Here is a 12,909-nt window from a genome sequence, read left to right as displayed (position 1 = left end):
TAACCTGTCTGTGTGTTCCATAGGGTGTTGTTGCCAGTCATGTTTGTAGTTTGTGGTGCATTCTGGGAAATGGAGTTGCTGGTCTGCCATGACATGACACCAGGATGCACATGAATCATTTGAAAGTCCATCTATGGGACAGCTGGTAAAATAGAACTTTTAGCTAGCTCTAGCATAATAATAATAATAATAATAATAATAATAATAATAATAATAATAATACAGGATATAAACTTCCCAGCTTCATTAAATCTGTATACAGTATACAAGTAAATGATTTGAAGCGGTATAACTATTTTATATTTCACTCAACCACTTAAGATGTGGATGCAAATTTATTAGCACAGCCACTAAAACTGCAAGCATGAAATCATTGTTATTGACCGTGCCTTTTGAGTTACTGCAGAAGTTATTAATTGTATCTGTACAAGAGGTACAACTCCACACTTGAAAAAAAAAAAAAAAAAAAAAAAAAAAAAAAAAAAAAAAAGAGTCCTTCATTTTTATTTTAGACCTTCAAAGTAACACATACATACTAAGGATACAAATTCTGTAAGTTTGAGGAAACCACCCCAGCCGGAGTATTCATAGCTATTCATGTGGATGTTACTTTGACATATACTACCTACCTAAACATTGTTGCAGATCAAAGTACACCCCTTCATGGCAGCAGTATTCTATAATGCCAGTGGTCTCATTCAGCAGGATAATGTGCCCTGGCACACTGCAAAAACTGTTCAGGAATGGTTTGAGAAACATGACAAAGAGATTAAGGTGTTGACTTGGCCTCCAAATTCCCTAGATCTCAATCCGATCAAGCTTCCACATCACTTTCTTCTCAAAATGGGTCTTTGTATAGCGAGATCTTCTGGAGTTCTTAGTGTCCATTTTATTTCCATTCAGTTGATTCATGTTGAAGAATGCAATCCACATAGAGAGCTGAGAAACTGAAGATTAAAGGCTTTCCTCAAAGGTCCTACAGTGGTTATCTGGAATACTGGGTTTTTGAACTGAAAATCTTCATGTTACCAGAAAAAAAAAACAGTTTGCTTTAAATTAAGAAAGTTCAAACAATCCAAAAAAAGCACGAGCTGTTAAATTTGTTGACCCTGTCATGCTAGCGGATGTGCCCTCTTGTTCCCAGGAACACAGTGGGGAACTGATTAGCATTGTGTTTGGCAGTAATTTTGGCTCGTGTCAACTCCAGTGTCACACTCATCTTTTACAAAGTGAAGTTCTTGGATGTTGGAGGAACTTCATGTCTTACAAATCGATCCTTAAATCCTGAGCATATGAAGTTGTGATGACGGTCTATTAAAATTCACATGAAGATCTGTTAACATGTGCATCAACAAACAATATTTATGATGATTTTAGTGTAAAGCTTTATTATACTTTGTTTTTTCACGGTAGTTCCTCTCATTGTTTGGATAGAGACAGCTTCTAAAGGTTCCAAAAGTTACCCCTTACTAAGCATTTAAACTATTTAAACTATTAAATAAATAAATAGTTTAAAGCATAACCAGACCTATGCATTTCCGTGTAATACGTCATTTACATAAACATATCAATTCTTTTTTTTTATAGACTTGATAGGAGAGTGTTATACTAAATGCAGGCTTTCTGTCACTTGAGAGTTGCTTAAATGAGCTTGATGTTTTTGGACGTATGAAATTATAAATGGCAATAAAATGGCAGTAAAAGTCCTAAAAGACTCGTTAAGTTTAGGGTTGGTCGTATGAAATTTAATAAAATCCAACATCATCACTGAGATTCATAAAAATGTTTTATGAGTTCAGGTTTGTACTCATACAGTAAATTGAAAGCACATCCTACGAGTAACTTTCTGTCCAGGTTTAAAATGAGATTACAGAAGCTTACTCTAGAAGTAAAGCGTTGTAAAGAAAGGCCAAGCTTACTTATGGAGGTATTCTTCATAATACACTGGTGCTTTGAAACCTGGTATGCAAAGTGAAAATCAATTTTACATACAGCCAATGCTACACATGAACCTTTACACTATCAGCTCAGTGGTTAAGGTGTTGGGTTACTGTTTGGAAGGTCCAGACTTCAAATCCCACCATCATCACTTCTTTCTCATTTGTATGATGATTTAGACAAAAAAATGACAACCAAGCATCAGATATGTTTAAACTGCCACATTTTTAAATATATATATATATATATATATATATATATACATATATATATATATGTGTGTGTGTGTGTATGTGTGTGTATGTGTGTGTATATATATATACAAACAATAAAGTAACAGAATGAGCAGATTAATATAAACCTATTATTTGTATTACAGCTGGCATTAAATTCAGCACTGCTGTTATAGAAAACGTATCATCACCTTCTGACCAATCAGATTCAAAATTCAACAGCATTGTAGTAGGACAAGTTTTAATACATCACTGCATTTTCATCTTCTGCTCAGGCCTTTAGTATCCATTAAAAAAATAAAATGCTATACATGTTAGAAAATGTGGTAAAATTCAGTACTAATTACTATAACCATATACATATTTACAATAAAGAAATCATTTACAATAAAGAAAAAGCTACAAGGGTTAGAAAGCGTGTTGAAATCAGTAGCTATAATCCCTGCACAGGACTTAGAAGTCGCAGTGGAGGTCTCAGCATGAGAATGAATACTGATGCTGTGATGTTCATTCTCAAGCTCCTGTACAAGAAAACAGTATGAGGACTAGAAAAACAATGAAGGCTGGCTCTCCCTAACTGATCATCTTCTTGCTGAACGTTTTTGAATATTTTCTTTTTGTATTATTAGAGATGCAGCTTGATTTTAATGAAATTCACTTCTGATTTTTTATTTATTTTTTTTTAAACGAAGACCCAGTGCTAAGCAAAGAGCCCAAAACCTCTGTGTGGACAACATCCATCCTGGCAGCCACCTTTTTGCCCTTCCACCATCTCATAGGTGGTGAAAAGCAAATGCCACCTACTAATGAAGTTTCTTTCCAGAAGCCATTCAATTATTGAACTTGTACATGGCACCTTACATACACATATTGGCTTGCACTCCAGTAAAACGCACCTTAATTACATCTATACTTTCACATCTCAATTTACTATAGCAAACTGCTGTCCATTAAAAAAGTCAATTGTTCCATTTCAAGATGGGAGTCCAGAGAGGTGAATACAAAATGCTGAACTTGTTTATTCAGAAACAAACACAAGGATTAAAACACAAGGATTAAAACACAAGGATTAAAACACAAGGATTAAAACACAAGGATTAAAACACAAGGATTAAAACACAAGGAACCAAGACACCGACAACTGACTAGATGCAATGCAACTGAGGAGAAAACCCAGGGAACTTAAATAGGCGCACTAATCAATCAGGAGAATGAAACACACATGGGAATGGTTAAAACACGAAATGGTGGAAGACAACAGAAGAACTTGTTCTGCATGACAGTCAGGATGCCCTCTAGTGGTCAAAGATGGAATTGGCCCTGGGGGCCATGACATTGTTACCATTTTTATTGCTATTATTGTAGTTACTTTACCATTTTTGCTGCTGCTTTTGTTTTGGTTCCTGTTAAATTTTTAGTATTTATGTGTTATTTATTCTTTATTGTTGTTTATTGAACGTTGCTGTTGTTCAGTGCATGGCTGTTCCTTGGAAACTATCTTGTTAGTGTTTTTTTGTTTTGTTTTATTTTGTTTTTTGTTTTTATTTTTTGTTTGTTTGTTTGTTTGTTTGTTTGTTTTTTGCTTTGTTTTGTTTTGTTCTGTTCCTGTATGTAAATCACACTGGCTGAATGGGAATCTGATTCAGTTTTTTTTGTTGTTGTTGTTTGTTTTTTGTTTGTTTGTTTGTTTGTTTGTTTGTTTTTAAATGATTTGAAAAGTCATATTATTTGAATTTGGACTCAATGCTTCTGATTTGTTCTACAACCGATTGTAACAGAGAACTGCACTTTGTTAAAAACTGTAGTGATTTAATATTGATCCAGTAGAATAAAATAATGCCTATATATATATATATATATATATATATATATATATATATATATATATATATATATATATATATATATATATATATATATATATATATATATATATATATATGTATATATATATATAGTACGCTGATTTGTACAGTATGTCATCTTAACAGCCTAATGAATGAGCATAATGAAACAATTATGAGAATGTTTAAAAACACATTAAACAATCTCTTTTTTTTTCCATTTGCTAACCAGAAGGTAATTTTAGCTTCAACTATCATGCATTTTATTGCTTTTCCCCCTATTTGTTTTTCATGATAATAAGATATACTCTTTCATCAAGTGGTATAAACTGAGGCAGTGAATGTTTATTTATTTTTTTTTGGTTCAGTACTCTTATAAAGACACCAAATACGACTGGTGTTATTTCTAATTCTATTTCAGGAGTTTGATGTTGGCTGTAAAATGTTTCATTTTGCCTACTGGCCATTACTTCAGAACCATTTACTGAAGTCATTTAAAGTTATCCTCAAAAAGTCCTTCATAATATATACACATGAAGAGAAAGTTTTTACACAGTCTGTGTTTGACATAAGCATAGAGTACAGTTGCCAATATATGAGGCTGATGTTATGAGTGTTATAATTGCTTTAAAATGTTATGTGAAATAACTAATTGAATACCCATTGTGGTCAAGGTCAAATGTTTACATTGTTCTTGGTTTCATAGTGATAAAACCCCCACAAAAGAACATACTGTACCTTTATTTTGCAATAAATAGAATTCCAAAACATATTTTTTTAAAAATGTGATTGCAATATGACAAGAAGACGCACAGTGCATGATCTGACGTATGTGAGAAATATAACATGCAATCTAAGAGAATTTCTCCTCAGAGATTCATCTGTCATAGTTTATGTGAAAATAGTATTCCTTGGCAACACTTTAATTAAAGGTAGTGTTCATAGGGCTGCATGAGCCCTTCTTGACAGCTGGCACAGGCCTATATAACACCTGGATCAAGTGACAGATTTTGCTTGCCACAAGATCTCTAAGTTATAACACTTTGCATCTGGTTTGTTGTTTTGTATTGACGGTGCATATTTAGGTCTTCCAGGAAGAGGTGTATTTATATTAAGGTCATGTGACATGGCACACAGATGACATCCACTCTACTAATTATGTGACTTGTGATGGTAAGTAATTTTATGGGGTTTCACAGCCGTGGGGGTGAATCCTTTTGGAATCATAACATTTATGTTTTTATTTCTAATTAATTTTGCAATATACAGTGGTGCTTGAAAGTTTGTGAACCCTTTAGAGTTTTCTAAATTTCTGCATAAATACCACCTAAAACATCATCAGATTTTCACACACACCCTCAAAGTAGATGAACAAAACACAATTAAAGAAACGAGACAAAAATATTATACTTGGTCATTTATTTATTGAGGAAAATGATCCAATAATATATATCTGTGAGTGGCATGAGTATGTGAACCTTTGCTTTCAGTATCTGATGTGACGCCTTTGTGCAGGAATAACTGCATCTAAACTTTTGCAGTAACTGTTGATCAGTCCTGCACATCAGCTTGGAGGAATTTTAGCCGTTCCTCAGTACAGAACAGCTTCAACTCTGGGATGATGGTGGGTTTCCTCACATGAACTGGTTACTTCAGGTCCTTCCACAACATTAACATTATTCTTCTTTAACTATTCTTTGGTAGAATGACGTGTTTAGGGTCATTGTCTTGCTGCATGACCAACTTTCCCTTGAGATTCAGCTCATGTACATATGTCCTGACATTTTCCTTTAGAATTCACTGGTATAATTCAAATTCATTGTTCCATCAATGATGGCAAACATTTAGATGCAGCAAAACAGGCCCAAACCATGATACTACCACCACCTTGTTTCACAGATGGGATAAGGTTCGTATGCTAGAATGCAGTGTTTTTCTTTCTCCAAACATAACGTTTTTAAGCCAAAAAGTCTATTTTTTGTATCATCCATCCACAAAACATTTTCCATTAGCCTTCTGGCTTGTCCATGTGATCTATAATGAACTGCAGATGGGCAGCAGTGTCCTTTTTTGAGAGCAGGGGTTTTCAATTTCAATTCCGTGTTATAGCATTTATTTTTATCAATCCTATCTGTCAGACAGAGAGGCATTATGGAGGGGAGGGATTTCGGAAACTCAACAACTCACAATTGGGGTTCCCCAGGGATCAGTTCTGGGTCCACTGCTCTTTTCTATTTATACTACATCTCTGGGGCCTGCGACTGAGTCTCATGGCTTCTCATATCACTGCTATGCTGATGACACCCAGCTCTATTTGTCCTTCCAGCATGATGATCCTTCCATCTCAGCACACATCTCCGCCTGCCTGTCTGACATCTCTAACTGGATGAGGGAACACCACCTTAAGCTCATCTTGGCAAAAACTGAGCTTTTTGTCATCCTGGTCTGCACCTCAATCAACCATAACCTCACTGTGCAGCTTGGCTCAACCACCCTCAAGCCATCCAGGACAGCCAGAAACCTTGTGGTGATTTTTGATGACAACTTGACCTTTACAGACCACATTTCAACAACTGCACAATCCTGTTGGTTCATTCTGTAAAACATCAAGAAAATTAGACCATATTTCACTGAACAGGCTACACAGATACTAGTCCAGGCTCTACTTATCTCAAAACTGGACTATTACAACACACTACTCTCGGGCCTTCCAGCCAGCTCCATCAAAACCATTCAGATGATTCAGAATGCAGCAGCACGTCTTGTCTTCAACCGGCCCAAAAGTACACATGTCACACCCCTCTTCATCTCCATCCACTGGCTTCCTGTAGCTGCCCGGATCAAATTCAACGCGTTGATGCTCATGTACAAGACCTTGTCTGGAACAGCACCCCCTACCTCAACACTCTCCATGAGGTTTATGTTCCCTCATGCAACCTGTGATCAGTTAACGACCGACGCCTAGTAGTGCCTATTCAGCAAGGCACGAGGTCCCTTTCCAGAATCTTCAAACTGACTGTCCCTCAGTGGTGAAATGAATTTCCAACCTCAATCCTGACAGGAGAATCTGTCACTATCTTCAAAAAATGGCTAAAGGCCCACCTCTTCCATGAACACCTAACTAAACCCTAACTCGCCCCTTCCCCTTTTATATATTTAAAAAAAAAAAAAAAAAAAACATACTGCACTTACACTGGCACTTACACCTTTACTCCGTGCACTTTGCTTCTCTAGAACTCAGTTAAAAAGCTTGTATGGTAGCACTACTCAGCTTGATATATCACTTTGTTTGTATTTCCTCATTTGTAAGTCGCTTTGGATAAAAGCATCTCCTAAATGAATAAATGTAAATGTAATGTAAGCACTACACTGAATACAATACAAAAGAAAAAAAGGAGAAAAAACATTAGAGACCAGACACTTCTCTGACATCTCCTTTGCTTTCTAGCTGATCATCTTGCAGTCTAGGATACATTATAGAGATAATGAGGAGATTGCTTTAAAGATTTTTGCCTCCTATGAGGAGCTACAGTGGGAGAGAAGAGAAAGGGAGAAAGATGGCGAAAGGAATAGATGCTCACTAAAGTCAGGGACTGAACTGCAACTGTTTTTGTTCTGCTTCACAAAGACCGTCACACTCCAGAGAATGATGTGAATACAGGCTTAGTGGCACTCAGCCAAGCGTCCGTCACTTAAAACACTTCTGCTCAAGGTCCATTTCTTGCTCTCTTATAGGACAAATGCAACATATGAAATAGGGATTATAAATTCTTTAAATTGGATATTGCTACCAACCAGACAGTAGCTATGTGTGCCAAAAATGAAAGAAAAAATAGTTTATGAGTGTCTTTTGACATTACAACAAGTGGTTCCACTACTATATTTTTTATTGGTCAACTAGCAATTCAAAAACATAGTCTACAGCAATGAATAGATAGCTAGATAATTTATTTGTCCTCAAAGAGGAAATTTGTTTCCACCGTGGGTAGAAAAACATAAACACAACAACATCATACATATAAACCATCATAAACAATCACGGGCATAGAGGGGAGAAGGGAACACAATGAAAACATCAGGATCATACAACAAATTCCCGAGCATAAGATGGCATCACAATGGCTGATTACCTATGGGATTAACGCTTGTATAGCCATAGGAACAAAACTCCTAGCATAGCCAGCCTTTCTGCACATGGATACCTGTGGCCAGAAATAAGGGGGTTGAAATATTGATAAAGTGGGTGGTCTGGATTGTTTAAAATTTTATGTGCCTTCCAGAGCGTATATGAAATGACACAGTCCGATAAATTAGGGGTGGGAATACCAATAATTTTTCTGACTAAATTAGTTATCTTCAAGACTTTGTTCTTATTGGTAACTGTTAGCATATGGAAAAAAACAAATCTCACCATACATAAGCAGTAGTTTCATTCACTATTGCTTTAAATAAATGATTTATAAAGAAATAAGAAATAAGAATAAATAATAAATAATAGATAATAGATAATTTATAGATAAATAAAAGAGCATGGAAGCTCTTTACAGCTGAATGATGGGTGGAGGATGTGGTGTCCACAGCAGTGTCTGGAGTTTTTAATGCCATGTTTAACTCTGACCTCAATATCATCCGAAAACGAGTCTTTGTTGGTTTGACCTGGCATGGACCGCTGATCTGACTCTAAACTAGCTGAATAGGATTGGATAGTGTTGTGCAATCCGTGGCTCCATAAATACTGTTTTACACCGTGATAGTTGCAAAGGAATTCACAGTGCAAGGGTTTTATTTACATTTTATTTAGCTTTAAAGTACAACAAAAATAACTGTAGGAGGAATTCGGAATGGAAATAAACTTATCGGACATTTTCGATTAGTATAAACAAATGAATTAGTTTATCACTGGAAGTCTGCTAAAAGATGATTCAGGACACTGCTGCTGTTGGGTTTCTGTGTGTAAAGTATTGTGACTCTGGGCAAACAATTCACACCTCTCCACAATAACACTGGTATAGAGATAAAACAGACAGCACAACTAAAGTTTTCTGATAGAAAAACACTGTATGCAACTGGCACAATAAAATTATAACATTTAAACTTAGAAGGCTAGGTATAAAAACAAATACTTACTTAATTTGATATCACAGATTAGTACATTTAGCCTGTTTTCTTTACTATCTCACTGTTTTTATTCTACTCAACATCCTAAGAGCAGCAACCACTGAATGTATTAGACAACTAATCTATGAAACCCCTAATCAATACTAGAGAAAACAAAACACCTATCCCCGGATTATTTCAAAGTCAGTCTCCATTCCCAGGAATAGGGTACACGTTTGATTGACAGCTCTGTGTTCCTTGCTGTCTTTTTGAGTAAATGTACATACAAGCAGTGTAGAGACATTCAGTATGATTGTGTTATTCAGAGAGAATTACACATTGCTTAGTCCTGCTCAGGTATTTCAATCCATCTGCTCAGATATATCACGTGTAAGATAAATCGGTGCTGAATGCAGCAAGGGTGAATTTACCACCAAGTCAGAAATAAATCTCCAAATACGTCACTTACCCAGGGAAAGACTTATGGTATATACGACTAAGGTTGTAGTGTTTTGGGGGTTGTTTTTAAACAAAGCTTTCCTCTCTGTTACAGTGTTATCATAATTTTAAATAAAAAATGTAGACTTAGCAGACTTTTCATTTGGTCATGTCAATTTGCACAGCTTAAATTTATTTAAAGGATTACGTTTTGTACATTTTCTCACAACTTTCTTACAACTTCTATGAAATTCACTAAAATCAAGCCTCATTGAATGAAATTCCCATGCCATCATAATAATTGGTGGCATGCTTCATGTGTTGTTTATTTGCTAGTTTCTCACCTATGATAAAAATAGCTACAGTATTTGACCCATTCTGATTTCTTCTGTTTTTGTGTCTCATACTGAATTGTTTCAGAAATGAAAACAAAATCTAACATAAAATAAAAGGCAACCTGAGTAAATACAAAAGACAAAGGTTTTATATGATAATGTTATTTATTATTGAAGCAAAAAAGTCATCCAATACCAACTGGGCCTGTGTGAAAATGTATTTGCCCCCTTAGTTATTAATTCCATAAATCTATGAAACTGCATTCATAATGGGGTTCAGCTGGACTCGAAACACCCAGGCCTGATTACTGCAAACCCTGTTCAATCAAATCAACACTTAAATGTTTTCAGCAGCATGAAGTTGTTTAAAAGATCTTACCAAGTAACACACTATGCCAAATTTGAAAGAAATTCCAGAACTTATGATTATGAAGGTCATTGAAATCAGTCTGGGAAGGGTTATAAAGCTATTTCAAAGGCTCTGGGACTCCAAAAAACCACAGTGAGAGCCATTATCTCCAAATGGAAAAACTCGGCAAGTAGTGAATCTTCCCAGAAGTGCCGGACCTTCCTCCAAGAGCTCAGAATCTACTCATACAGTGAGTCACAAAAGAGTCAAGGGCAACATTAAAGGAACTACAGGCCTCTCTTGCATCAATTAAGGTCACTGTTCATGACTCCACTATCAGAAAGACACTGGGCAAAAATGGCATCCATGGAAGAGAGGCGAGGTGAAAACCACTAACCCAGAAGAACATTAAGGCTTGTCTGAATTTTGCCAAAACTCACCTTGATGATCCTCAAACCTTTTGGGAGAATATCCTGTGGACTGATGAGTTGAAAGTGGAACAGTTTGGAAGACAGGAGTCCCGTTACATCTGGCATAAACCAAACACAGAATTCCACAAAAACAACATCATACCTACGGTCAAGCATAGTGGTGGAAGTGTGATGGTGTGGGGATGCTTTGCTGCTTCAGGGCCTGGTCAACTTCCAATAATTGAGGGAAACATGAATTCTGCTCTCAACCAGAAAATCCTAAAGGAGAATGTCCGGTCTTCAGTCCATAAATTGAAACTCAAGTACAACTGGATTATGCAGCAAGACAATGATCCAAAGCATATGAGTAAGTCCTAGTCCTAGACGTAAGTGAAACACTGATCTCCAGTTATCAGAAGCATTTGGTTGTAATTGTTGCTGCTAGAGGTGGCACAACCAGATCGTAAGTTTAAGGGGGCAATTAGGTTTTTCACGTTGGTTATAGGTATTGGATTTATTTATTTTTTTCTTCAATAAATCAGGGTGGGGCAAATACTTTTTCACAGCACTGTAGGTTTTTTAAATAGCGCTAATGCTTGTACTAAAGAGATAAGGCTGGCAAAAAATTAGCATAGCTACCTTGTTGTATAGCTAAGTAGAACTATTTTGTAAGGTGCATATGTAATTTTGATTTTAGAGGTCATTTTGCACCAAAAATACTTCAGGATCAAAACTTCAGGATCTGCCAACAAAATGTAAAGATGTTGCAAATACAAATAATTAGAATTAAATCAACATTAATGCTAATTTTCCTGAGCTGTCTTTTGGGTTATATAAAAAAAAAAACACATGCTTTTTGTAGTGTTACAATCTGGAACTAAAATGCACTTCATTTAGATTATATGTCATGAATCCACACAAAATAGCACATAAAATTCTGAGGATAATGGAGTGCCTCCTCCACGCAGAGTCATTGTTGTTCTATATTCTGTCCATTTTTTCGTAATGGAGCTAATGGTAATTTAGGGATTTATTTTATAGCCAATCCATGAGTGACACTTTCCCAGAACCTTTTTGCTGACATTGTTTTGACATTGTTACTTGGTCTTCGTGATGATGTTTGTGTAGGTATGGTCTCTAACAAACTCTGCAGTTCCTCCAGGTACAGGCATATTAATATTAAGATCACATTACACACAGGTCGGCTCCATTCAACTAATTAGTTGACTTCTAATAGCGAGTTGGTTGCACCAGAACTAATTTAGGTGTTTCAAATCAGTGGGAGTGGGAAATCCCAATTAGGTGCATTTTAGTTCCAGATCGTAACACTATAAAATATGGAAAAGTTCAATAGGGGTGAATACTTCTGCAAGACACTGTATTTGTTAATGCATGTGTTCATTTTAATTCAAATATCGGAAATTTAAGATCCATCCATCCATCCATCTTCTACCGCTTACTCCTTCTATTTAAGAGAAACAGACAAACCGCCCTCCCCTCACCACCCCACCCTCCCAAGTGAGTGCCAGTTAATGTTGTGTTTTGCCCTGTGCCATTGTTTGGTCAGAAAATCAAAGCCGTCTAGGCAGAACAGAAGTGCATTCACATCTGTGTGATCTTCAAAAGCTGTGAGGATGCTCACTTCAAAGCGCACGGCAAGACAGCACTCCTTTCTATTAACACAGCACAAACACACATAATATAATCTGATGATAAGTTGTTTATTTTTATTGTACTGCATATTAATTTTCTTAATTCTTATTGTTCACTTACAATACTGTGATATATTGTAACCCTAACCCTAAAAACAAAGACCTAATTGATCTTCATAATTCTTTCATTTTCATGTTAATTAAAATAAGCCTGATGTTATAAAACAGATAGTTCTGGTTGTAAAATCTGATTGGCTGTGCCGCATCCACAGCTGTGACAGCATGATCATAATTTTCTAACAGATGAGTGGGGGGTTTTTTTTTCGACATGCTGCTTTGCACAGGTAATAACACCCTTACCTGTGATATACTCAATGTAACCTTCCTTCTCATGGCTTATTGCTTTATTTCATGCAATCATAATGTCCATAAATTGTAAATGGTTTATTTACCATTATTGTGTTCATTATTTTGCAGTGTGATTATACAGTACACTGACAATGACCACAAGCAACGCATTATTGCTACATTACGCATTACCTCAAAGAAATATAATTTGTCTTAACAGATTTCCAATCTCATATTTAATAATGTATTTACATAATATGCATAT

This window comes from Ictalurus punctatus, chromosome 14 (assembly GCF_001660625.3).
Source record: "Ictalurus punctatus breed USDA103 chromosome 14, Coco_2.0, whole genome shotgun sequence".
Taxonomy (NCBI): Eukaryota; Metazoa; Chordata; class Actinopteri; order Siluriformes; family Ictaluridae; genus Ictalurus; species Ictalurus punctatus.
The sequence above is the reverse complement of the archived record's forward strand: the minus strand, read 5'-3'. Positions refer to the sequence as shown.